The sequence below is a fragment of the Hermetia illucens genome, chromosome 2 (assembly GCF_905115235.1).
Source record: "Hermetia illucens chromosome 2, iHerIll2.2.curated.20191125, whole genome shotgun sequence".
Classification (NCBI taxonomy): Eukaryota; Metazoa; Arthropoda; class Insecta; order Diptera; family Stratiomyidae; genus Hermetia; species Hermetia illucens.
In genome coordinates, this window is record NC_051850.1 from 7,689,204 (window position 1) to 7,716,391 (window position 27,188).

At 44.6% G+C, this 27,188-nt stretch overlaps 1 protein-coding gene across 5 annotated transcripts in view; it reads left to right on the plus strand.

Moving 5' to 3' along the window:
- The first annotated feature begins 1,638 nt into the window (after nt 1-1,638).
- The window catches only part of LOC119648041 (dual specificity protein phosphatase 15), a 77,511-nt gene continuing 51,961 nt past the window's right edge, over nt 1,639-27,188 (plus strand). For 2 of the 5 annotated variants that reach the window (XM_038049470.1, XM_038049476.1), the window contains exons 1-2: nt 1,639-2,191; nt 2,944-3,322. The gene's annotated coding sequence lies outside the window, so the exon portion shown is untranslated. The remainder of the gene's footprint in view (nt 2,192-2,943; nt 3,323-27,188) is intronic. The other 3 variants (XM_038049471.1, XM_038049473.1, XM_038049472.1) reach the window with 3 other exon arrangements.

Genomic DNA, 27,188 nt, shown 5'->3' on the forward strand with positions numbered 1-27,188 from the left:
CGAGAAACAGAGATAAAATATTTGGGAATTACGCTAGACCAAAAATTACTCTGCAAGACACATGTCGGAAACATTTGTCGGAAAGCCACGAGGGCTCTGGTGACTTCTAGGTCCATAGTAGGAAAAAATGGGGTTGCAGTCCGAAGATACTACTTTCGATATATACTGCAATATTAAGGCCAACGATTACCTATGCAGCGATAATCTGGGCAGAAAGAACCGAACTCAGCATACAAGCCAGGGTATTACTCAAGCTCCAAAGACTGGCTTGCGTGTGTATCAGTGGGGCAATGAGGACATGCCCAATGCATCCCTGGAGGTCCTTCTGGGATTAACCCCTCTCCATCTGCACATACAGATGCAGGGAAGGAGGGCAATATTCAGGATGGCGGGCAGTATCAGTGGGGCAGGGAGCTGCCTGAACCGAAGGAAGATTGATATTCTTTCTAGGCGGTATCCGAATTACTGATAGCAAGGGGTAACATGGCAACGAGATTTCACTTTGTTAATAAGCTTGAAAAATGTTGGAGTAACAAGGCAAACTGAGAGAGCGTGACTGGGACATACGGTTTAAACCAGCAACTGATTACTTGGTGCTCAGAAGCTGTAGCTTCTCCCCACCATACACACGATTACTTGGTACACTGACGGATCACTCACAGTAGAGGCAGCGGGTGCCAGTGTCATTGGTCCAAGGAAAATGTACTTGAAGTCAATGGGGAGGTACACTACCATAGTCCTGGCGGAAATATACGCCGTAGACAGATGTGCCTCCTTTAATCTCCAAAGGAACTACAGGGGGCAGAACATTGGTATTCTCACCGATATCCAAGCAGCGATCAAGGCACTTAGGTCCAACCAGGTGAACTCTAAACTGTTATGGGAATGCCTTGAGAGACTGAATACACCCGGCTCGTTGAATAAGATTTGGATACTCTGGGTTCCAGGCCATGCAGGGTTGGAAGGCAACGAGGCAGCAGATGAACTAGCCAAGAAGGAAGCAGGGACGCCTTTACATGGGCCAGAACCCTTCTGTGTAAGTACTTTCATGGCTATGACACTAAGAAATGAAGAGGAACGGTTGAGGGAACTATACTGGGCGGGCCTACCAGGGATGGAGCAGTCCAGGGTGCTTATTGGGGGATACGAACCCAAGCGCACAAAGGATTGCTTAAACCTCACCAAAAAGAACCTCCGAATCATAGTGGGAATTCTCACTGATCACTGTTGGCTAAACTATCATCTAGGGAAGCTAGGGATATCTACGGACACTGCCTGTATGTTGTGTGCGGAGTGTGATGAAACCTCTATACACGTCCTGGGACAGTGTCCGGCAGTTGTGCAAAGTAGGTCGAGGCATCTGGGAGAACAGCAGTCATTTGGTTTAAAGATCCACGTTAAGTATCTATCTGGAATCTATAGTCAGGCTGAATGACCCTTCAACAAGCAACAAGTGGTATTCTAGAAATTGTCCCGCATATTTCTGAGCTTCTCTATTTGGCAACCCCATACTCACAACAACCCCTAAAAAGCTCTCCATTCTCTTGAACATTCATCCCTTCCACATGCAACTTTTCGTTACGAACAATTAAATCCAAATAAAACACAGAATTCATTGCATATCCTTTTTCCCTTTAGCTCACCCAGTTCCAGTCTTTATCCAAATCTCTTCACTTTCGGTTCGTTCGGTTATTCTTTCCTCGATTTCACTCTCCACACACAAAGATACATAGATGCAAAGCCATCAAATAAAAGATACTGTGTACAGTGAGCGTTGAGGATCCCGGGAAAACCATGAACACTCCTTGATACCCGTTTTGGAGGCAAGATCCGATGATTGTGCAATGTAGTCCGCTAATCCTTTCTATCCTAGAGAATCCTGCTGAAAGGTAGATTTCGGAGTACAATAAACGTTCCTAAAGCTTTTGTGCTGTTTAGTGAATGTGATAGCGATTTTCCTTAATCATGTTATCTGGCTCGTAATAGGATGAATACATTACAGGCTACATTGTAGCTAATGCTGCCGTGATAAGTAAATACGCGGGAGTTTCGTGCGTGGTAGGTGAACGCTAACATTTTCTAAGGCTCACGATGTGTTATTAATATTGAGATCCTGGCGGTGTTTCCTTTGTATATAATTAACTCCTCCACATGCGTTTCAGAGGGTGTAATGACTTAGCCTAGCTCGGAGGTGAGTGAAAACCTTGCTCTTCTATCAGTTCCTTGCACTATCGACCAGGACATAAAGCAGTTCACATACATAGGTTGATATGTGAGGAGCGCTTTCTTGTGCACTCTATGCTTTATATAACCAACCGGACTACCTGGTGGTAAGCTAGTCCTGGACGAAACCCACTTCGAGCTCCATTCATTATTTCAGTGGGTTGGCTCCTGATTTACTCGAAGAACTTAACCTTTCCCCCGTGCCCCATACCAATGTATTTCGGGTGGATCACAAGAAATTCCTCATGCAATTAACATCACGTGCGTGACCGAAATTACCAGCCATTCGCATATTCTTCGCCCTCAGTGGGTGGTATTTCCGCTGTCCGGGTGGGGGTGTAAAGCAAGCATTTTCCGAAAGGAGTACTTACACGCAAGGACCTAGTTGAACTGAATCATTCGGTGTGGCGTGAATTGTTCTCAGGAGGGTTAATGCAATTTAACTTGAGTGGCGCACTGTTTCGGGGAACCACCCAGATGGCTAGGCACTGACCATTCCGAACTTTCAGGCACCACCTGATGGGGGCCACCCACTCGTTTCAGTTTGTTCATTATTGGCGGTGTCAACTGAAAGGACAATCAGTTCGCATTCTTTCACTTTTCACCCCTTGCGCAATTGGTAGATGGAGGGTGTTGGCGGCCGTCTAGGCTTTTTTACGTTTTTCGACCAAAAAAAAAGTCGTTATCGAAGTGGAAGTTTATGAATTTCGTGTTTTCCAGTTGTGTGCGATATTTATCGGTCGGTAGACGGTCGTTAAATCCTCCAGTTCTGGATGTGTAAGGCAGTAAAATAATAATAAGACCAGGAGCAATGGCCATGATTGCTGCTCGGAGGCGGTGTTTCTGTCGCGAATATAGTAACGTGCTTTAAAAAAAAATCCCTGCTTTGTTACGTCGTTGTTGTTGTTAGAAATCGTTTATAGAAATACACAATAGTCCCGTTCTAAATGTAAATATTACATACGTTAAGGACAAAAGCGTTCGCGTTGAAGCTGTGATGTGTCGTTGAAGGCTGGAAGTTTTCAAGTGAATTTTGAACAGTTTTGTACAAACATACATGCCAGACAAACTGTATGTGGATATTGGCACTGTCTGGGAGGTAAGTGAGCACTTGATGTCTATACGCTATTAAAAATGTATTACCTCCAGCTGAAGAGTGGTATGAGGTCCAGTCAATATACGGTAATGATATGCATGCTAAATGACATTGCTGTTGGTTGTTCAAATTTCTGGCTTTTCCATTAATGGATTTTCTGGGAAATTTCAGAAATGTGGTTTCTACAAGACTTGCCAAACAAGGTTGTCCTTTTAGGAATGAGATCTAGATTGAGGTGGGGGAATACTAAGTGAGTCAATGAGAGTTCAGGGTTGATATATGAAATTGAGTTCGAGATTCCCTAACTCTCTATTGTCAGGCAGCCTGAGAAAATGCTAGGTGTGACACTTTCTCCCCGCTCATCCCCTCTTGAAGGTCCTGCTAGCAACATTATGTGTTCTTCATGAGGTAGAAGTGTTAAGCTGCAGCTCCTTTGCTAGCTTCCGAATCTTAAAAAAAGTTGCGACGCACCTTTTTATTTTGACCCCCTTAATGCATTCCATACGCAGAAATATTGGGAGTAGTTCTTAGTTGCCCGGAAGGTAGTATACTGATGGCCCCTGACCATTCTCTTGAAAAGCCCATGGTACTATGTGATGTCGATTAAGAACTCACATACTAGGTTCCGGGTTATGTCTGGATGTTATGGCTCCTCAAGACGTATTTGGCTGTTACGACACTCGGCTGAAGTGTGCTTCGTTTGCGGGCTTATTTTTTGAAACGTTTTCTAAAAAGGATATGTATTCCTATACTTTCAACTTCATGTTTTAGAGCGCAAAGCCAATGCTACAATGCAGATGAAGCCATCTTGCTAAGCGGTTTTGTACTCCGGTTAGGGACAGAGAGAGAAAATCCCCGCCTGGAAAAATATGCGTGCCACTTTGATATTGAACCACCAGGTAAAGGAGGAGGGTTTGTTGCGGGGGGGGGGGGGTCCTAAATTCGACCCCGGAATAAGCTGACAAAGAAAACCCATTCAATGTTGTTAAAAACAAAATGATTGCATTGAGTCATAAGCCTCGGAGCAAACCCGGTCTCAGATTGAATTTTAATAAAACTAAATTTTGACGACCGATCCCAACGAAATAGGCACTATCAGTCTCAGTGGCAATCATCTACCCAGAACCAGCGTTGACTATCAGCCAATGGAGAACTGGATGAAGTGGCGTTCCACAACTGATGTACTTTGTGATCTATTAATCAACAAACGTCTCAAATCTAAAATTTACCGTAATATTGTATGCGCTGTCGCGTCTCTATGGTTCTGAGTGTTGGCCGACTGTAAAAGACAATGAACGGCGTCTTGCGGTAATGGACACAAAGATGTAGCATTGGACTACTGGCGTGACACACTTTGATTACATCCAAAATGAGGGTATTCGCGATCAATACGCGAACATTGCGAGAGAGGCGTCTTCGATAGTATGGTCACGTAATTCTCGCTAACGAGAAATTAATCGTGAAGAGTAGTATGAACATCGAAGTGGATGGTAACCGACCAAATGTCGGCCGAAACAACGGTGGCTTGATCTGCTGAACGAGGATTTCAAAGCCTCGAGATTGCATCCTGATCAGGCATTTAATAGAACCAAGTGACGAAGCCGATCACGACGAGCCGACTCAGTTTGTGAACGGGACAAGACTGAATTCAGTTGTAAAATATCTCTCTTCTAACTTAATTGCAACAATTCCCAAAAAAGGGGAGATGGAAGGAACTCGTTTGTTCAGAGAACCCCTGCACTCTGATCTTTTCACTGGTCGAGCTCAATCCGCAATGGCAATCCGGCTTCCTTCTGAGAGAGCTCCCCTGTCGAAGCATTATGTTATTGACAGATTTCATCCCAGCTGTTACAAGAAAAAAGGTGTGCAAAGGGTAGTCCTGGTGTGGTCGGGGCATTATGCCTTCCCAGTTTTGTCCATGAAAACCTCCATATTCGCTTAGAAGCTTTTGGTTCAACCGCAGACCTAAAATTCTGATAAGCCGCGCGAAGTCTATTTGCCTCTTGACTCATTTTCCTAGGAGTCAGAGCTGTCAGTTATTCCAGTGTATGATGCCTTCTTTGGAAGCAATCACCTCTCTTGAGTGTTCTTCTCTATGTTTTTACGTTTTACATTTTTCGGTAAGTAGGGTAACGGGTATTATTTCTGCGCTTACTAGCATACTCGGATCTGAGACATTACGGCGGGCAGACGCCACCTTCGCTCCTCGTCCCTGTATTTGTTCTAGGCGTCTTTTGCTAGAGGGTTCATGTTAGCCATTATCCGACTGGAACTCCTTCCGGACAAGGAAAAATACCACATTCAGTTAAACGTGTGGTCATGGTCTCTTTTTATTTTTCATGCAGGTGGCTACCCCGTCTATGATGAAAAGTGAGGAATCCTCGGTGTCTTTCACCCATCAATCCCAATGAGGTTCATAAGGAATAATATCGATTCGGCATTCATTGAACCGGGTTTTCGTAGAGCCCCGATTTTTCGGTTGATCAGCATATAATCAAGTCTTCATGGATCTCCCTCCCTATTTTGGAATTTGTCTTAATCTCAAGATGTTTTTTTTCTTAATGAATGGAGGTGGAAATCTTTAAAAGACGCTGCAACACTAGATTGCTGCAGTGTGTGATTCTCACCCACTGAAACCACCCCCACTTCTCCGTCCCTATTCCCGCGGGACCACTGTGAGGCATTATTTCGTGAGGGGTGCTCTGGTTTACACCAGCACAACTCACAGCAGTTATTGTTGCGTTTATCGCACTCGAATTTGCTTCGGACCTCAGCATCTCCTCCACAGAATTATGGGATCGTAAAACTGCGTTAAGGGCTTCCTTTAGCCTCCCTTTTTAATCGCGAATCTCGGACAGTGGAACATAATATGCTTCAGGTCTTCGGGTAGCGGCGTATTCGGGGCAGTTTGAGGACTCATCCAATCCGAAGCCATGTAAGTACTTCCCGTATCCATAGTGTCTCGTAAAGAGCTGTGCTAGGTGGTAATTTAATTCCCCATGTTTTCGCTCGACTCATCTCTCAATACACGGGATCAGTGTATAGGTGTAGCAACTTTTTCCAGAATTATCCTACCGTTGCTGTCATCTCATGTAGAGCTCATTCCTAGTGACCCTCCGGAAGCCCGCAGTCACTTCGGCCGGATTTGCCCTCCTTCTTCGCTAGAGAGAGTGTGCTTCATTCGTTAGAAAATCCAAGGGAATCGTCCTTACGATGAAACACACTGCCTAATCAGATATGCCGTTCCTTATGCACTGCACACCCTCAGCGCGATTGGCCAGTATGACGAACTTATCCATCGCTGATTCACTGTGTTATCCAGTACGTACGTGTTCGTCACTCGACTTTCTCAGTCTGAGGCTCATGCGTTGAAATCGCCGGCAATGATTTGGGACTCCCGGGCTCCCGGGAGGGTCACTTGTTCTTGAATGGCTTGCCGTCCACATGCCCATGTCGCCGCATTTCCAGGTAAACCCTTCACCCACGTAACACTAACTTAATTTCGATAAGGTCCACAGATTACAGCAACATCCACTTTCGACGTACGAATGGTTTGCGAGAGCAAGTCTTGAGTTGCTTCGCAATGGTTGAGGTTGATTTGTATCAGCCTTACGATTCAGCATCTTCTTGTATGCCGGGTACCTTCAATGTACCGGTCGTCCACTCCTATTTTCTCTCTACATAACCTGCTCGTGGATCTCCATATTTCCCGCACCTTTTTTATCTATCGTGCTCACTAGTACAAGCTACTGCAAAATGACCGAAATCGTTGAAAAGTCGGCACACAACCCAACCTATTCTTACTTGCCCACGGTACTCAGTTTAACCATCATTTAACCGGCAAGCTAGTCAAGTCTCTCCAGGCGCCTTCTTCAACCCTTTGATCGCACTTTCTTCTATTCCGCTAATGTTGAATTGTTCGTTTAGCGCAGCACAGATATCCTCTCGTGATTTGACCTCGTCTAGGTCTTTGCGCTCGGTTAGTATCTGTTGCTTTCGAACTTTCATTTCTGCTTGCCCGCCTAGCACCTTTTCCACCTGACTACGAAAATTGTCCGCTGCCTTCCCGCTGGATTTGTTTAGCTCCAGCATTAGATCACCCTTTTGCGTACGCCTGGTACGACTCACACTGGTGCCCAGGTCTGTCAGTTCCAGATAGGCTTTGACTTTCCGAAGGATATCAGCGTAGGGCATATCTCCTTTTTGGAAATAATGACCATTGTTGTTGGGCACCAAATGGAGCCCTAAATTTTCAAGAGCCTGCTGGCATGCTTACGTGGATTCAAGGGTGTCGACTCAATCTGAGTTCGGCTGAAGAAACCCTACATCGCTCTACACAAGGTCATTGGTCAAACTCCTACCAAAATGCTATGGACAGTGTAGCTTATCGAAAGGGAAAAAACAGGCAACCCCCTGCCTGCCTCTTACGAGCAGGCAAGTGAAGGAGGGAGTGGATGTACATAACTCCTTCGCTACTCACGGTAGCTGCAAGTCAGAAACAGAAACCTCCTTCAAGATCTTTCTTTACAATCACAGCACAGCAGAAAGGTTTCGACCAGCAAAAATGACAGCACGTATCTCAGATAATCTCGTATTTAATAAATAATTTCATCTGTTATTATTTTTCCTTGTGAGTTGTCACAATCTTGGTAAATATCGGATTTTACCTATACAAGCACTAAGTGCCAAGCATTTAGGCTTGGATGATCCTTCCTATTTAAAAGAAGAAGGGGATCCGGTGGTTGGCTAATGGGAGAATCCGTCCAAAACTCCCCGCAACATGGAGCACGTAAGCAGAATGGTGTATTTCTGCATTTTTTCAACCAGACTATGTGAGAGTCCCAGGACATACAGGGAAGTCGGGGGGGATTTAGGTATAATATCTGCAGCTGATAATATTGTAGGAACTAGAACCAATTTTCCGAGACCCCAAGTTTTTTTTATTTCTCGAGCAAGTATCTCATAGTACACTCTCTAACGCCGAATCACACATTCTGCACTGGTTGTTGGCCATCTGCTCTTTTATTATGATTTTGTTATAAGCTCAGGTAGCAACCATGCCTTCCTGAATGGCACACAGAAATCTCTCCGTCTCAGTGGGAAACACAAAGCGATTTGTTCAACAAATAGCTGCCAAGACAATTCACGTGTTCGCCGTGCATTGCCTTCGACTTTCATTCATCGATCCGATACTGGTCTGACTTCAATGGATGTTCACTTGATTGACCTCCGTTTACGCAATGCACCAGCTTCACACGCAAGAATTTCAGCAGCAGAGCATCCTTCAAATCTTCAACTCGCGCATGGGATGGGATCCTTGTTGAATTCCTAGGTATTTGTAGAAGTTTGTCTCGGTTAAAGTGGTCACCAATGCTATGCTCCGCATGTGGCTCGAGATGACCTTTGCGGATGGCTTGAAGTCGACGATTGTCTAGTCCTTCCTAAAAGTTCCACCAAGGAGGAAAAATTGTTGGCCATATCGGTGTCTAGCCTATTTTCGGGGGGAATGTTCGAGATGTGGAGACTCTCGTAGGAATCTAGTCTCCTAACGTCGTTCACCTCCTTCAAGATATTGGCGTTGTCCAACGACAAATGATGACCCTGCACTATTATATGGCAAACGCGGACCTTATGTGAGGGTCATTCCTGTTTTTAGCGAATTCGGCCTCCTTTAAGTGTTCTAACACCCTGGCGTGAACTAGCCGTTTTGTTTGCCCTAAGTAAATCTTTTCGCAGTCTGGGCAGGGTGTTGAGAACTTTGGCATCATCGATATAGCCATTCCCAGCGTGAGGAAGGGCGGAAATTCCTTTGGCTGTCTGATGACCTGATTTATGCTATGTGCCAATCGATCGGTAATTTTTATATACCAGAAACTCTACACCCTCTTTACCTAAACCAGGACGTCTTCAGTTTTTCGAGCTGTTTATGTCTTATCCAACCTCCTCTTCCGTAACATCCGCCCGTCTTAGTGGTATAGTGAGGGCCTTCATTGGTAATCTACCCAATTTGCTCAGTATGCTGGGCAGATAACCCCCAAAGCCCTCCCCAATATTTATCCGCCACCGAAAACTGTACTGTCTACACACTTTGTTGGGATTCGTTGAGTGATCTGAAAAAACTCTGCTGGTTCCTCGCGTATGCTTCATTTTGGGCACATCTAGAGTGACTTTCGCCATATCGTCACAGCGACAGAAAGTTTCTGCTTTTGTATGTCCAAAATTTCAACTACGGGTGTTTCATTGGGGATGGCATAGTTCCTGCAGACCCTCTGCACTTTGTTCTTTATCCGTTTGCTGGCATTGCCAGAGCTGATTTGAGTCAGTCCAGCAATATTCTGCCTTAGTGACTCCCGCCGATGTTCAAGACGAATTTTTCATGGTGGATCTCTTTGGTCATTCAAACCAATAATGCAGAAGCGCGCCAATCTTCTGACGGCGCAATCTGACAACGGCAAGCGTACCACAGTACACAAGACTTGAGATAGAATTCTCGGAGTTGGTGTAGATGAGTAGAGACTAGGGACAGCTGGTCTATGCAAAGGACTCACCTCCAAAAATTCTATACATATTCTTTGAAATTTGTCCTGGACCTCTGTGGAAACTTCAGCCGGACAGTAAGGAAGAGTGCTTCGGCTCGTACTGAATTCTTTGCCTGCAGTGCGGCGTGGGGTTGTTGATGTCGCCGTCCCTTCCTCATCGACTTTTGGTCACCAGTTTCTGCAATTACCTCAAGTCGAAAAGGAGGCTCATTTCTCCAGTTCACTTCACCCGCTGCCTACGCGAACATGCTGAAGTGGTCGCCACACACTGTGGTGACACAGTCATCGTAGCGTCTAGACGTCAAACCGGTTTCGACAGTGTACTGTCCATTACGGGAGCCTGACCCAGTCAGCAAGTCAGAAAATTGCTCCTTCTTCTCCCTCATCTTATTCGATGGATTTGCATTTTATACTTAATTGCTAAGTGTGGTAACAGTTTCCTCAGTGAATGCAAGCCATTCAGGGTGAGGCTATACATGCCGCCTCCTTATGTCTTGAGTACGGCGAGACCCACTCGTAATAACCTTCAAGTTATCTCATATTTCGTTTTTAAAAATCTAGATCCCCAGATATAGATACTTCAAACATTTTCCCTCTCAACCCCTGCTTGATAAATCACTGGAATTTCAGCCCCAATGATAATCACTCATCGAAGGTATGACTTTTGTACTGAGATGAGCCAGGATCTTCAGGGAAATGCTTGTTTATTATTTTAAGAAAATGTTGAGAAAAAAAAATCAAGGAAAGATAAAAACTTGAAAAGATTTCCCCGAATGATGACCTTTCCAAATAAAACGTATTCTGAATATTCCAGGCTATTATTTCATCCAGCTCTTCAGATTCCAAGTGTCCTTTGAAGCCTTTTTGCCCAACACAACAACATAATTCCACTAAGCCTTTGCTTTTCATGCCAGCCCACCATACTAACCTAAAAACCCAAGAACACTTCTCGAGCCGTAAAAGAAGCCACAAAGCATCAACGCAATGCCTTTATCCTTACATCCTCCTAGAGCATATTCACCTACAATGTAGCATTCTCGGCACAGTCGGTATTTAGAGAAAGCCCTCCCCGTCCCCGCCCATCAGTGCACCACTTGACATCTATAGTCCTCTATATTAAGGACCAAAGCATCGTAGCGACAGAATCGCATCGTTATTATTTCTATTCCAGCGAGCTGGATTAAAGGACATCGAACAAACCACATTGAAAACCAATCAAGTATCAACTTCTGGAAAATTTCGAAGGATAATAAGCATTCAGTTCAGATCAGTTGTGTTCGGTGAATCTACGCGGAAAACTGGGTCAAGATAAGTTTGGAATAGTGAAAATGACCGCCGCAGGATTCGAATGCTTCGTGTTGATTAAAATTTCATTGTTGTGGAAAAAACGAGCTGGAACGCCTGAAGGATTAATTCGCGACTGCAGATTAAGCGTCCTGGCTGGGAGATGGAGCGACCAGAGTAGGCCAATTGTCGCCGATTCAATCGCTCCCAAGCTCTATTGATCGAATTCAGTTGTCTTCCGGCAAGGACAACTCGATGAATAGATCCCAGCGTTATATAACGGTTGCAGCACTTTTATCGACTTTCATATATAAATATCCTTTGGAGTTTTTATAGAATTCTTTGTGGAAAGGCTCTTCTGTCTTTGTAACCGCGGTTTACCTTGACGACTTGTAAGACTAAAGCAAAAGGATTTTCCGACGACATTTATCTTCGGTTGGATGCATAAAATTTTGGTTTTCCACGAAAGTATTAAGGATAAATTTAGCCCGTTCGTACACGTACTATGTATGCAATATTTCGATTATATGACAACAAATATTGATATAACAGGCAAGACCTGGTTGGCCCTTGAGGAAAGGAACATTTTCATGGGGAAAAGTTTTTATGTTTGTTTCGTATATGGGAAAAGTTTGGATGCGGCTTTACACCTTATTCTTGTTGGTTTAATGGCATTAAGATTGATTGAGCGATTAAGATATTTTTAGATGGAATGATTGACTCATAACAAGGACCTTTACGATCTAATCAAAAGGCTTTAACGTAGCATATCGCATGGTGGAATTAAATTGGGTCTGAGATGGACTCACCAGCTTTGCTCCTTCAGGTATTCAAGTTGACTCATAAATCACCTTGTACTGTATCATACCTCGTAGCGCGATGTTTTCAAAGGAGCAACATAAAATCAATATTCTTTTTATATCCTCACAAACAGTATCCCTGTATCTTCCACTCTCTGACTGCCTTTTCACTCTGCAATGCTCCCCCTATAGCTTTTATGAGTTCCCATGATTCTAGTTCACGTCCTTTTTGTTTTAATTTCATTTATATCAACTATAATCCCCTGTTCGCTAGCCTTCCTCCGACATCCTTCCAACGGTGTACATCATACACAACACAACTACAAGATGCACAAAACGAACATCAGATTCGCTGATGGCAGGTCCTTTCTTCTTGAAATGTTTACAGCATTAATTGTTCTGTCTTGCTAGCGGAAATCCCCACAGGCGGGGTGTCTTTTAAAGTTGTTCGTCCTTTTTGTGGGGCATTTTTTTCCTAGATTATTTTCGAGCCCCTACGTTGCGGGTTTTTTCTGCTACATTATAACTAACGTCGCTATCTGGAGACTATAAATTATATCTCGAGTTAACTCTTCCTATTTTCGTCCTTGTTGTGGTTCATGTCAGAGTTCTTTCATCAACGCAACTCTACTTTATTTGGGTGGCGCTTGAATAATATACACAGAAAAAATGATATCGGTTCGTGGAAAAAAGTGTAATTTATATTATAAAGGATGACGCCATATGCAAATAAGGAAGGCAAAATTAAAGAGCTCCCAGCTGGTTCCGAATCGTATGATATGCATATCCAGATGAATCCAGTTCAGGATAATTTAATAAGGGTTAGACTCTTCTGCATCGGAATAAAAACTTTTGGTTATTGATACACCTCGATAAAACGTCTAGACTTTTCGGGTGAACCTGTACAATGTCACAGGATCTGGCCTTTTCTCTCCCTCTCTGTGATCACCTTGAATTTCATCTTAATACCGACCTCCTGCGAAGAAGATGCTAAACGACGATGATTGCATCGCATCCTTCACTTAAGATGAGCTTCAGATAAGAGTTTAATTTTAGGAATTTATGGAATTTAATCCCTTACCATCTACGGCTGGATGAGCACAAAGTTGTTGTGTTTGCAATATGAACCTCAAGGTTACATAAAGACGGTGGAAAATTCTGTTATTGATGCCTTTTTGGGAGCTGGTTTGAGAGCTCGATCACAGAGGGCTGTAGCTTCACAACATACTTACCTCAGGCAGCAGTAGTTGATAGTATTGGACTGATGCATGGAGCGAGGTCTAACACCTAATATCCTCCCCTCAGGGGTCGTCAACGATCTTTAACATGTCGCCTACGAGAGGACAGGAGGAGAGTGGCCGAAGTGCCCGAGCTAGTAGTTCTGACCCCTTAGCTGGCATAAAACTTACGTCCTAGGTAGGAAAGTACGGTAACTCTCAACATGGGAGAAACTGGAAATCCGACTACGGAAATCTGTGGTACTACAGCCCAAATCTACCCACTAGGCTCGGCAGAGGGGAACTTCTGTCATTAAGAAGGGGGGACTACAGGCTGAATCCTGCCTGTCAGAACCTTCTCTTTCACCCTTACCGGGAAGAGCGGAAGAAAGGGGGACTGGTGACGTGGACGCTACTGGTTTAACGCCGGTTTGTGGAAATGGATCCAAGCGGCCCGAACACCGTGAACCTGGAAGGGTCCCAAGCTGGCGACAGATGAGGGCACTGCGAAAGAAGATGAAGCACCTTGGGAATGAAGACATGGACGTGGCTGTACCACTAGGTGCGGTAACGTTCAGAGAAATCGGACATAAAGGTGCGGGACCTCTGCCGTAAATGCGGTCAGGCAGGCCATAAAGCGAACACCTGCAATGAACAGGAAAGCTGCGTCCTATGCAGGGACCGTGGTGCGACTGATTAGAACGCTGCGCACACTGCGGGCTCGGGACGGGGTCCAGTCTTCAGAGCAGAATTGGAAAGAGCTAGGACGCGGTCGACATGATTCGCATCCTACAAATCAATATGCACCGGAGTGCAACCGCTCCCGAGTTGCTAGCGCAGTTCGCTGCGGAGACCAAAGCTGATTTAGTACTCATCAGTGAGCAGTACCGAAACAAGGGCCCAGTTTCATGGCACCCAGACATATCAGGTACCGCTGCCACCTGGGTTCGGGACGGCGCCCTCCTGGGGGTTCTTGCCCAATGCCGAGGGGACGGCTTTGTCTGGATTCGGTGTTCAGGGATAACGTATTTTAGTGTCTATCTTACGCCGAATGAGACGATGCCGGACTTTCGTCGGAGGCTTGATGTTTTGGAGGACGCTATCTTAAGCACGGATGGGCGGATCCTGGTCGGGGGTGACTTCAATGCTAGGGCACTTGAATGGGGCATGCCTCACACAGATTCCAGAGGTAAACGAATTCTGGAAATGGCGGCGAGAACAGGACTGGTAGTTCTAAACACCGGATCCACCCCAACGTTCCGGCGCCCGGGCTGTGAAGGAAGCATTCCAGACATAACCTTCGCGTCGGAATCACTGGTGTCGCTGGTGGACGGGTGGCGAGTGCTGGAAGACTTTTCGGCAAGTGACCACCAATACATTGCTTTCGAAGTGGTGGACAGAAACTCTCGGTGTGTGTATGGAACGTCGCGAAAGTGAACACCGGGAAGTCTGTCGAAACTCTGGGAACAGGTGAGGCCACGCTGAAGGGTACTCCTGGGGGCGGTGGCGCCACAGCTGACACTGTCGTAAATTCAGTTATGAACCTGATAACGACGGTCTGCGGAGCCTGCATGCCCAGGAAGACATCGAGGCGCGGCAAAACTTCCATGTATTGGTGGACAGTGGAAATCGCAGAGCTCCGGAAGGAGTGTCACAGGCTCCGCCACTTAACACAACATCTAGGCGACCGGGGGGAGTCATGTACGATAATGATGGAGTACAAATCAGCCAAAAGGAGACTGTGCAGCGCAATAAACAAGAGCAAAGCTCGCTGCTAGCAAGATCTGATCGACGAGGTGAATGGGGATTCGTGGGGACTCGGTTACAAACTTATAACCCGAAAAATTGAGGCTCTGTGGAAACCCTGTTCACTTAAGGCCGAGCAGATAGACCGCATTGTGAGGGCACTCTTCCCTGCACACCCCGTATGGGATGGTGACGTCGGCGCGGAGAGCGCAGAGGACTGTCCACTTTTCTCTATAAAAGAGTTGGAACAGGCAGTCCTCTCTATGAAAAACAAGAAGGCGCCAGGACCCGATGGTATTCCAGCAGAGGTATACAAACTGGTATTCCAACACCGGCCAGACTTACTGCTCGGTGCATTCAACGCTTGCCTGAAAGAGGGCATTTTCCCTGCTCGTTGGAAAGTTGCGAGGCTTGCGCTGATCCCTAAAGGGAAAGGCGATCCCGAATTGCCGTCTTCATACCGCCCACTATGTATGCTTGATACTGCTGGGAAAGTGCTCGAAAAGCTCATCAGAAGTAGACTCGCTGAACTCGACGGGTGGTGCACCTCGTAACGCTTGACGTCAGAAACGCCTCCAATTCCGTAAGATGGAAAGACATTCTAGGCACACTAGACAATATCTTCAACGTGCCGAACTATCTCTTACGGATTTTGAGGGACTATCTGAGGAACCGCTCCATGCTCTATGAAACACTAGAGGGCCAAAGGTGGATGGAGGTCATGTCGGGGGTAGCACAGGGATCCATCCTAGGACCGGACCTCTGGAACGCTACCTATGACAGTCTGCTTAAACTCGACATGCCAGAAGAGTTCCGCCTGGTCGGCTACGCAGATGATGTCGCAGCGCTTGTTGCTGGACGCACTGTCGAACAGGCGCAAAGCAGACTCGGCATATTGATGCGACGGGTAAGCGGATGGATGACTACTCATGGTTTCAACCTTGCACTGAAAAAAACCGAAGTAGTCATCCTCACTAAAAGGAGAATTCCGACCCTGCGTCCCATATTGTTCGGCGAGTCGATAATCGAGTCAAAATCAGCGGTAAAATACCTCGGGTTAACTCTTGACTCAAAGATGAGCTTTTCTGAGCAAATCCAAGCAGCAGCGTACAAGGCTGCGGCTGGAGTTTCGGCGTTAAGTAGGCTAATGGCAAACATTGGGGGTCCTACGTCTAGTAGGCGACGTCTCCTGATGAGCTCAACGCAGTCTGTCCTGCTCTACGGCGCAGTGGTATCGGCTGGCGCTCTTAACAAGGAAGTATATCGTAGATGCCTCGCGCAAGTACAGAGACGGGGAGCTTTACGGGTGGCGTCTGCGTACCGCACAGTCTCTGAACCGGCCGTGATGGTGATCGCGGAAGTTATCCCCGTTGCCTTTCTTGCTAGGGAGCGTCAGGCCATATACAAGCGCAAGGGAGATGAGCTAAGGGAGGTGGTTGCTCGCGAAGAACGGCAACACACTCTAGACGAGTGGCAGCTTTCTTGGCAAAATGAAACTAGAGGCAGGTGGACTGCGCGGCTCATCGGCAACTTAGGTGTGTGGCTGAATCGGAAGCATGGTGAGACTGACTATTTCCTTACCCAATTTTTAAGTGGGCATGGAGGTTTTCAGTCTTACCTGCACAAGATTGGAAAGGCGCGTTCTCCGGATTGTGTGTTTTGCAATGGAGTTGTGGACGATGCCCACCACACTTTTTTTCTTGTGGAAGGTGGGATGGGGTTCGTCAGCAGCTCTATTTAAACACAGGGGATCTCTCTCCAGACAACATTGTGGAAGAGATGTTGAGGACTGCTGACAGGTGGAACCGTGTTGCCCATTACGTTCGGGCCCTTCTCGTTGCTAGGACGAGAAGGCGGGAAGGACGAGAATGTATGCGCAAGCTGCAGCCTCTGTTCTAACTGCTGCCGTGGGAGTTTCCTCCAAGGACAGTAAAATGTCAGAGGGACAATTTATCATCCCCCGGAAATGCCTGTGGAAAAAAATGCTGGAGCCTAGAACAAAGTCAAGATTTAACAATCAAGGTTTTCACGATGCGCTTCTCCATTTGGAGTGCACTGATGAGGCTACCTTAAAGTGGCTCCAGCAGGCAATTCCGGCTTTGAGTTCTGGCGATCCGCCCAAGTTCACTATTGTGAACACTGAGCGACGCAGGACAGAATATATCGGATATTGGTTGCCGGGCCCTCGAAGGAAAGCAGAGGACATCATCCGCATGCTGGGTGAACAGAACTCGGGCATGTACTTTGGACACTGGAGGAAGTTCATGAATGCCAGGAAGGACAAATTTACAAACGTGGAGGGTTTGAACTTGGTATTCGAACTAGACCAAAAGAGTCTGAATGTGCTCAGGGGAAGTCACCATATGGTGCTCCACTTTTTCCTAGATAGATAAGAAATCAATCATATCAGGAAACTGTAAAGCACCATCTCCATTTTGAGAGCGAAGAACAATGATGAACTCACACAATATAGAGAAAATTGCAGCATCTTCGGTGCACTCTCCCACAATAGAGCTACGCGCGGAGGATAATGCATACAGTGGCGAAACTACCGTATCGGGTGATCGCAATGGTGAAGGGACTACAGAGTGAATCCTACCTGCTAGTAACTTCTCCTACGCCTTCAAAGGAACAGGCGGAAGAAAGGGACCCCAGCATACCCTTCTAACTGCTTTTCATAATATATTAGTTTATGCCGAAAAACATAAAGATTGGTCAAATCAACCCGCAGCATGCCAAAGCCTCTACCTTTCCGTTGGCAGCGAGGCTGACAAAACCGGAGGACTTCCCCTTCATATTTCTGGTGCAAGACCCGTGAGTTCGATTTAACAGAATCTGTGGCATTGGATCAGTAAAGGGGGTTAGGATCTTCTATGATGAAAGATCCATAAGACCGAGAGCAGGTGTTCTGAAGTCAAGATGGTTAGAGGCAATCATGCAGAGACAGTTCTGTCCCCTTCGAAAAAGTTTCTCGGTGAAGAGAGAACTACTAATGGCTGATCCACATTGGGACATACTAGGATGGGATGATTTAACCCTAGTTCTGCCAAGGTGGTAGTTGTAGCGTATATCAGGAGCCAGCGCCTTCGGGACCCTGGTCGGATAATGCGTATTGAACTGGTATTAGTAAACCGCGTTGCCCCGACCGAGCGGAGATACGTCCGGGGTTCCGGTATCAGCTAATCGTAGGACAGGCCTCAGGAAACTGGGGTAGGTGCTTTGTCCCCGAGGGTATACCCGTTCCTGAATATTGCGGATCCACTCTCTTGTACACAATGTGCGGGTAAAAACTTAAATGCCGAATACAAACAATACGGACGAGGAGATAGTGGGGATGGACAATGAGTTGGCTGCGTTTATACCATCATCATCATCATCAACGGCATAACAACCGGTATCCGGTCTAGGCTCAGGATAGCGGGGAAGAAGTGCCTTCCGTTCCAAAAACGAAGGATGGTGGAGTCGAATTAGGCCCGAGGACAGCAACTAAAGATACGTTCTAAGAAACAGTCAAGGGGCTTTTGTGAGAGAAGGGTGGGTGGTTTCTAGGATGCAACCCACGTGCCCCCTAGAAACCCGAAACGTTGACTGCCTCACAGAAAAGAACGAGGTAGAAGAGGCCATCGTGCCCTGGAAGGTCGCGCAAATTTTCAATCTTACTCGATTTCGGCCAGGCTCTCCGGCCGTCGTTTCCCGCGTTTCCGCAAGTGTAGCGTTGGAATTTTTGCTTTTCCTGAATCTGGGACGCTTCCCGGTTCAAACAAGGTATCGCCCACAGAAATCCAACGATTTTGCATTTTCGGCCATTTTTACGACCCGGGGGTCGGGAAAATTTTCAATTTTCCTCGATTTCGGCCAGGATCTCCTGCCATCGTTTTTCTGCGATATCTCGCGTTTCTCGAAGTGTAGCGTTGTAATTTTTGCTTTTACTGAATCTGGGACCCTTCCCGGTTCGGACGAGGTATTGTAACTCGCCCTCATTTGCTTTCGTGCCACATTTTTGGTTTTATTCATTCTTCTAGTTTTCCAAAAATCCTTGATAAGGAGTTTGCAGGTTTAAATATTCCTTTGTTTCCTTCATCTTTGCAGTCAACCGAGTACTAAGACTGAGCTTTATAGATGTTTTTAGAAATTTTTCGACGCCTGCAAAGAGAGACAGATAATTGAGATCCTTCTTAGCAAAAAAATTGAATAAGGTGGTTCCCCGATGCCTAATGTCCCGCTTATTTTAACTCATAGGATAAACCGAGAATTCATCATCAGCTGGAATAAAAGCAAAAGCTGCTTTGAGTCCGTACTCAGGCGGAATTTTTCTAATTTTTTTCGTCGAGCCGGGCTTTATTGATCTAGTTTCTGTCTAACAGCAAACATCCCACAATATCTCAGCATTTTCATTTGCATTTGCATGGATAGGTTTTCATCCTATCCAGAAACACACGTTAGGAATGCATTTGCAATATACAGGATCATCAGGTTTATACATACCAAGCGTGGTAAAGCAACAACAAATTGGAGATGTTAATGATCATTTTGGAATATTGGATAATTTTTATTTTAAAATTGGAAGTATTTATAGTGAATGGATTTTAGGGTTTCCAGAAATTTAAAAGGTGAAAGGGTTTTGGATTTGGATTTTAACCTCTAATTATTTTCGGAGCTAATCCGTACTGTAGGCCCAAACATAACCTTCTATATGCTCTTTTGCTTTCATTTCACGTGATTTTTCCGTGGAAAGGAAAAAGTAGTTTGCAAATTTTCTTACAGCGACCTTTTTTGTTGGGTCTGGCAAGCCACCTTTGCCTACCCTTCTGACTAGCTAAGTATACGTTTTATCTTCTTTTATGTCCCTTTTTATCTACATTACCCCTTGAACTCGAACCTTACTGAAAAAGCTGATCCGCATGGGAAAAGTCACACTCATGAAACCCTTCACACCCTTTGAAACAAATGATTTTTTAGTAAATTAACTTTTTAACTGTAAATTACAATTCCTCGTGTCTCCAGGACACATAATAAGCTTCCCATGTCCTTTCCATTAAATGAGCATCGGAAATTACAGCCAAGCCTGTAAAAGTCCAAGTCACTGCTATATTGGCCAGATAGGGTTGGAAGCGCACAAACAGCAACTCTCAGATTTCATGAATATCAAACAATGTGGGCCGAGCCTTTTAGCAGGATGACGTGGTATGAAAGCGCTCATTGTAGTTAGGTGTAATCCATCAGGACTTCTGTTGATTTAAAATGCAATACTACACCATAGTCGTCAGTGTCCGTCATGCAAATTTAAACCGTGGGTAAATGGAAAGAAAAACTTTGTTTGCTCATTGTAAGGAAGTGGGTATGACCTCACTTAAAAATTAACACTCTCTAATTGCATTGAGAATTCTTGTGTACTCGGCTTTGTGGGGTCATTTAATTGGATGTGGAAAACTTGCACAACGAATTGGGTTAGAAATGCATTTTTTATGTAAAGTAGAATACATTCTAATTGCATGTGGGAAATATCAGGTTATCCTGATCCTCCAACATTCATGAATAAATTCCTTTTTCGCCAAAATATTTGTTTTTCATAAAATTTCTGTCCTTCGGGAGCTACTTGTTCTCTTCTTCAGTGCGAGATCTTGAATCTTCTAAGAAGAGAAGAGAGGAAAAATCACTTGCGAAAGCATTTTCCAAACTTAGAAAATTGTAAAAAAAATAGATCAAAATAAATTGAGGAAGGCAAGGCAGGTCCATGAGTTTTTTGACCCCACGAACTCGGTCGATCTTCCATTGTTTTCTTATTACCAGCATCACGGTATGGGGGGCACTTCTGAGCCTAGGCACCAAACTGTGGAAGCTTCTTAATTCTTTTCAGATTTTTCGCTTGGGTAGAGAGAGAGAATGGGTCCGTAAAAGAAATGATCAATTTCGACCCCCCGCACTTACCACCACAAATGCTAAAATTAATACCGGCTTCGAAAAGTACTAACCATGACTTTTCATTTGACACCCCACATGACTATATTTGGTGAAAAAAATGTTCACCCTCTTTTGCATAACCCCCCCCCCCCCCCCTCTTAAAGTCGACGTAGAATGATGTAACTCACCGTATGCGTGAGCGTTGACAGTTCCCACCAAATTTAGTGTGAATCGCTATAACCGTCTCTGAGAAAAATGCATGTAACTGATAGACAGACAGACAGTAAACCTATTTTAATAAGGTTTTGTTTTACACAAAGGCGAAAGATTATCGAGAGGTAGATGGACAGCGCATTTCATAAAAGACGTGCGGTCGTGGTTCAATCGAAAGCATGGTAAGGTTGCCTATTACCTAACCCAGCTACTCATCGAACATGGGTATTTTCGATCTTACCTGCACACAATCGGGAAATCACGGTCGCCCGACTACATTTATTGCTGAGATGTGATGGATAATGCCTGCAACACCTTTATTTTTTTGCAAAAGAGGGGAGTGTCGTCGCCATCACCTTTCGATGGAACGGCGTCTTGCGTACCCACCCACAATAACTGAGTTGAACCTGCAGAGCGATGGCAGATGGAACCGAGTGGCATGTTACACTCAAGGCATCCTTAAGACGAAACAAGTCGGGAAACCTGAAGCTGGACGCTTCAAGTACGAAAGGTTTTGTGTATTTCTTAGTACGTAGCACGTAATATATGCATATATTATGTAAGAGTATTCACTTTCGGATGATATTGACATTCATAGTCTTGAATTTGCAAAGAAGTAACAGCTTTGACGTATTAAAACTTTGTTAGTGACAGTGGGATTTCCACCAAACTTGGCAAGATCATGCTCTATATTATAGCCAACATCACTGCAATTTCGTGGTGCTGGGATGAACTTAAGGGGGGTTTTGCTGCCAATTCTAGAAATTATAGTATAATACTATTATTAACTTTATTTGAACAGATATGGTTATGGAAGGTATTTCGAAGCTCAAGCACTATATAGTGGCAGCCTCCTGATTTTTTTCAGATTTTTCGGTTGGGTAGTTTCTGAGAATGGCCCTCTTAAAGAAATGACCACTTTCAACCCCCACATTCCCCACCTTTCTAACAAATGTCAAAACTAAAACCGGCTTCTAATAGTACTAACCAAGATCTTTAATTTGATAACCCACATGACTATACTTGATAAAAATAAAATTTACACCCTGCTTTGCATGTATGGGGACTTCCCCTTAAATTAGACGTAAAAGGATGTAACTCACTGTATGCGTGAGCGTTCATAGTTCCAATCTTCTACCAAATTTGGTGTCAATCGCTATAACCGTCTCCGAAAAAAATATTTGTGACGGATAGACAGACAGACAGACAGACAGACAGACAGACAGACAGACGGACAGACAGACAGACAGACAGACAGACAGTAAACCGACTTTAATAAGGTTTTGTTTTACCCAAAACCTTAAAAAAGGGAGATGGATAGGAGAAATGCTAGGGTTGCTAAGACTTCCTGAGTACTCGTGATGAGCTTTTCGAGGACTTTCCTGCCATGTCAAGCATTCACAGCGGTTGGTATGCAGACGGCAGCTCCGGGTCTCCCTTTCCCTTTCTGATCAGCGCGAGTCCGGTTACCTTCCAGCGACACGAAAGTCTTGGGGGTTTAACGTGAGTACCCGCCGTGAAGGCTTAATCCCACGGTCCTCTTCGGACACGGATTGATCTTGGGACCACAATCAGAGCCCCGCCATGCAAGCACAGCGGTCCTGGTTTATACTGAGTGCAGGCTCAGCATTCATACCAGTGGATGCGAGGCCTATCTTACACCTCTGCTGCAACTAAGGGGTACGGCACCCGAGTTGTACAGCGCAACTCCACGCTCAAGCCCCGAGGAGCTCTGCCTGCGATGTAGGCATAACCACAACCACCATGGGGGGTCTGATCACCCTCCTCGAGCACGTGGGGACGGAACTCCCCAACGGGTTAACTGGAATCAACCACCTTCAAGCGACAAGGAAAAATGCCCCGCTTCAAACAAGCGTTGAATGTCCTAAGTAACAAGTCTGTCCGTTGGCGGAACACCAGTTTGTAAACTTCGGGCGGGTTACCATTCAAGGTGAGAACCGCTTCTCTCTTATTGTGAAAAGAGGGCAATCGTCGACGCTTTCCCTGCTATTGACATCAACCTGCAATGCTCGGAATAATATCCGTACCATGAAATCCATGTGGTCGGTACTAAGTATGCAGGGCTTCAATAGAGAGCCGGTTTTCTGGGTGACAAGCTTATAGTCAAGCCCCCACGGGCCCTCGTTGACCAGGTTCTGCCAGCCACGAGCTTTGCTTTTATTTATCGCGCTGCTGAATTTTGCTGAATCTATATTCTAACTTTATGGGGCATGCCTCCTCTTTGCCGGGTAAACGTTGTGCCAAACGGCGGAGCTTGTAACACTCCCTAGGTAGTTCGGTAATTTGTGCCGTTCGCCAATGCATAGAAGGCTTGTCACGGCTGCGGCATATTGCTCGGGGACTTCCACCACGGCGAGTATTTGGCTTCGAGCATTTACAGGGGTGATACCTGTCCGGGCATTGGTTACCTCTGGACATTCACGCTTTATGATCTCCTCCACTTCAACCTTTTCTGTGAGGCAATCAAGATCTCGGATTTCTAGAGAGAACATAGGCTCTAGACTAGAAACAAGATCCTTCTCTCACAGTAAGCTCTTGACTGCCTCCCAGAACGTACTCTTGCTATTGCCCTTATAGGCTTTCCGAACTGGATTATCCTCATCCATACGGAATCGTCCATCCTCATGAAAGGAGCTAAAAATTCTTCCTTCGAACGCGGCTAAGAGTTCGCAATTCTTATTGCTAAAAACCCAAGTCTCCGACGAATACATTAGGACTGGCAAGATCATAGTCTTGTACAATAAGAGCTTTGACCCTATGGTGAGCCTTTCGAGCGGAATAGTTTTGTAAGCTGAAATAAACTCGGTTGGCTGCCAACAACCGTGCGCGAATTTCATGGTGCTAGGGTAGCTAAGGCTAATAAATCCAGCAACAAAGGATCACGCAATGTCATTGTATATCTTTAGGGTAGGAACGAGGTAGCTAACTGATCCGTGACTCATGTGGTTAATGTATTGGTGTGTTGATGACGCTTAAATGGTTTTCTTGTGTATTTTTCTCCATCCCAAGTGAATACCACAATGCCCGTAGCCATTAGGGTGCACATCAATGCGCTTCATCATACACACGACACTAATACCAGATCTTATGCACCGACATTTTTGGCCGCAATTACCGTCGATGATCAAAGATGTGCAATGATTTTTCTCCACTATAACACTGGGAGTTGCATCTCTTTATTTTCGGTCGAGTTAGAGAGAAAGAACTCGTATTCGCCTTCATAAAGTAATCGATAAGCCAATTGCAATTACTAACATGACAATTGCTTACAAACTACATATGTAAAGTACATATTTGCTTACCGCAGGGCACACTGATGTCAGGAATTACATTATGGGAGAAAGGAAAAAGTGAATCATCAGCAAGTAATCACATTACAGGAAATATAAATTAATAAGGTAATGTTTTACGAAAAACCTTAAAAATGATTGCCTTAGTTACTCCCAAAAGTAAACCTCTGAGTGACAATAATTTCGGTTGACACCCCCCAACGAACCCCAGTAATTGCTTTTGTCCCTTTTAGCTTCTGAATTCATTTGGGGTTAATGCAAAGTGACTGATTAGTTTTGCAACCCTTAATGCTACATATATATTTCCGATGGGGGTAAGTTTTCGATGATGATCCCAGTTGTTGTTACAAATAGAGCTTCTGATATTCTCTCCCAATGGCGCCATAAAACCTGTTGTCCTAATTAAATTTCAATACACATGACAATAACTAGAATTCACTTTGAATTGCCACCACTCGGGATTCAACCCCCTAACGTAATTTGCATGTGAAAGCGACATAATCAAAGGTGATATCATCCACTAGACCTGAAAGCTGCCAATGGAAACACACCTGTATGCATTCCCCATTATTAATTCAGTCAATTCAGAGGAAAATAAAAGAATCCAAACAATCCAGAGAGCCATAGTCAGGTCTATCGTTTTTTCCCTCTGATAATTAAATTCTATTGTTATTAGCCGGCTTATGCTATACCCATGTTTCCCGTTTTCAGGGAAAATTTTAATCCTTGACATGTAAACAACGTTAGTCGGGAAACACACGTCCATTATATACAAGTAAATGCACGGCTCGTATGTTTTTAAACATCAACAATGTTGTGTTGAAAGTGGTATTAAAATTTAATATGGTTGCAAGTGTACAGCCAGGATTCGGTGGATGGAATGCGGACTTCAGGGGGCTGTCAGAGACAGGATTAATCTGTATTACTCGTGCTCCTAAAAAGGCTATGTGGATGTATGTACAAGAGTGTGCATATTGCTGGTACCATAAAAGGTAAAAATATTCAGAGGTTGCTAGGCAAACTTGGAATTTCTTTTCGCTTTTGTTAAGGACCTCCAAGGAAGGAAACATAGTACAATGGCTCCAGAATATTATTTCACATCGTCTTTGAAAATGTTCTTCACTTCTCTTTTTGAAAAGTAGTGATAAAGTTTTTGGTAAACTTACCATGAAAGCCCTTCAATATTTTGCAAAGGATAATGCAGCCAAGAATGCTTCCAAGAAGTTCAGATTTGATAATAAGTTTACCAAATCAGAATAGCGAGGATGCCGGGTAGCCTGTTCAGGTATAAAAGGAAAATAGGAGAAAGGAAATGTTGGCTTTCAGGAATGAATAATTCACTGCAATTCATTGAACCGAAAAACGAGCTGAAAAAGGTTGGGATGCTGCAGATACTATATAAGGTGATCCCAAGAAATGCCAATATTAGAACGGATGATATAAAAGGAGTCCTAAATTGATATTTGTAGCAACCATAAAAGTAGAAAAAGGAAATATTGTGACGAAAATCACTTTGGAAAATTATGTGTGACGTCAATGTGAATCGTTGTTATGACAATTAGCTAAGACGCCAAAATTGTATAACAGTAGGGCGAACATTTGGTTACGATAATTGTTAACAGATGACTATGCCGGCAAGAAGATCTTGTCAAAAGTGCAAAGTAGTTTTCTACAAAAGTGTTTACATGCCTTTCCGCCGGGTACAAAAGGGCCGGAAATCCACCCACAAAGTCAGTCTAGTTCTAGTGTTAGAACGGATCGTGTCGGTTATGAATACTCATCGAATGTATAGGTTAAAGGGATTGTTTTATAATTAATTATACAGTACGGTTGTATAATTTAGTGTTTAATAAACGCTTATATTAAACTTATAGAACGGGTTTTTGTTTAGTGCTATGCAATCCAGTGATACGAGCCTACGTAAAGCAAGTAACCTACCTAGTAACGAATACATAAAGCTAAGAACGTAATAATTGGTGACAGCGACGGGATTACGTAAAGGAAATCGTAACAATTGGTGACAGCCGTAGAAGTACGTACAGGAAATACGTAACAATATCTATGTTAACCTTCGTTCCTTAAAATTTACGTACCTAAAAGTCATTTCTATGAGCAATATTCGTTACAATTGGAAAGTGAACCGGAAAAAGTGAAATAGAGCCTACCATCAAATTACTCTGTTTGCTAGAGGAAAACATGTTGGTTTGAGGGAACTTTTGGCTAATTATGTCCCTTCCTATAATACAGTTGCATTCTAGAGTTTAACTTAAGCAAAACATCCAAAGAATATGAACACTGCGAAGGTTGTCCATTCACGACCCACGAAGAAAAAACACAAAAAGATAGAAAACCTGACTCTAGTTGACTGAACGCATTCATCACCCATTACTACCAACAAATTTCACACACAGCTTGGTCAGAACAGTTCCCGTCTCGGTTCATCATCATCATCATCGGCGCAACAACCGGTATCCGTTCTAAGCTTGCCTTATTAAGGAACTCCATACACCCCGGTTTTACGTCGAGGTCCAACAATTCGATATCCCTAAAAGCTATCTGGCGTCCTCAATTGCACCAGAGCTACATTTCAGGCAGAGCCTTCATCGTCCTTTTTCTATCATAGATATTTCCCTATTTTTTTTTTTTCTTGGGGGGTAGGGTAGGTGAAGGCGTTTACGCAGAGAGTGTTGGACTCCCGCAACGGTACGCTGTTGGACTACCAAATAAACACCTTCCTGTCATCAGAGAACTAGTCTAGAACCGCTTGACACATTACTTCGGGCTAGCCCTCTCGCTCTCCCGGGTTTGGGAGCCTTTAAGTCAGGCAATCCCTTTCACCAACGGGAGGGGAGAGGAGG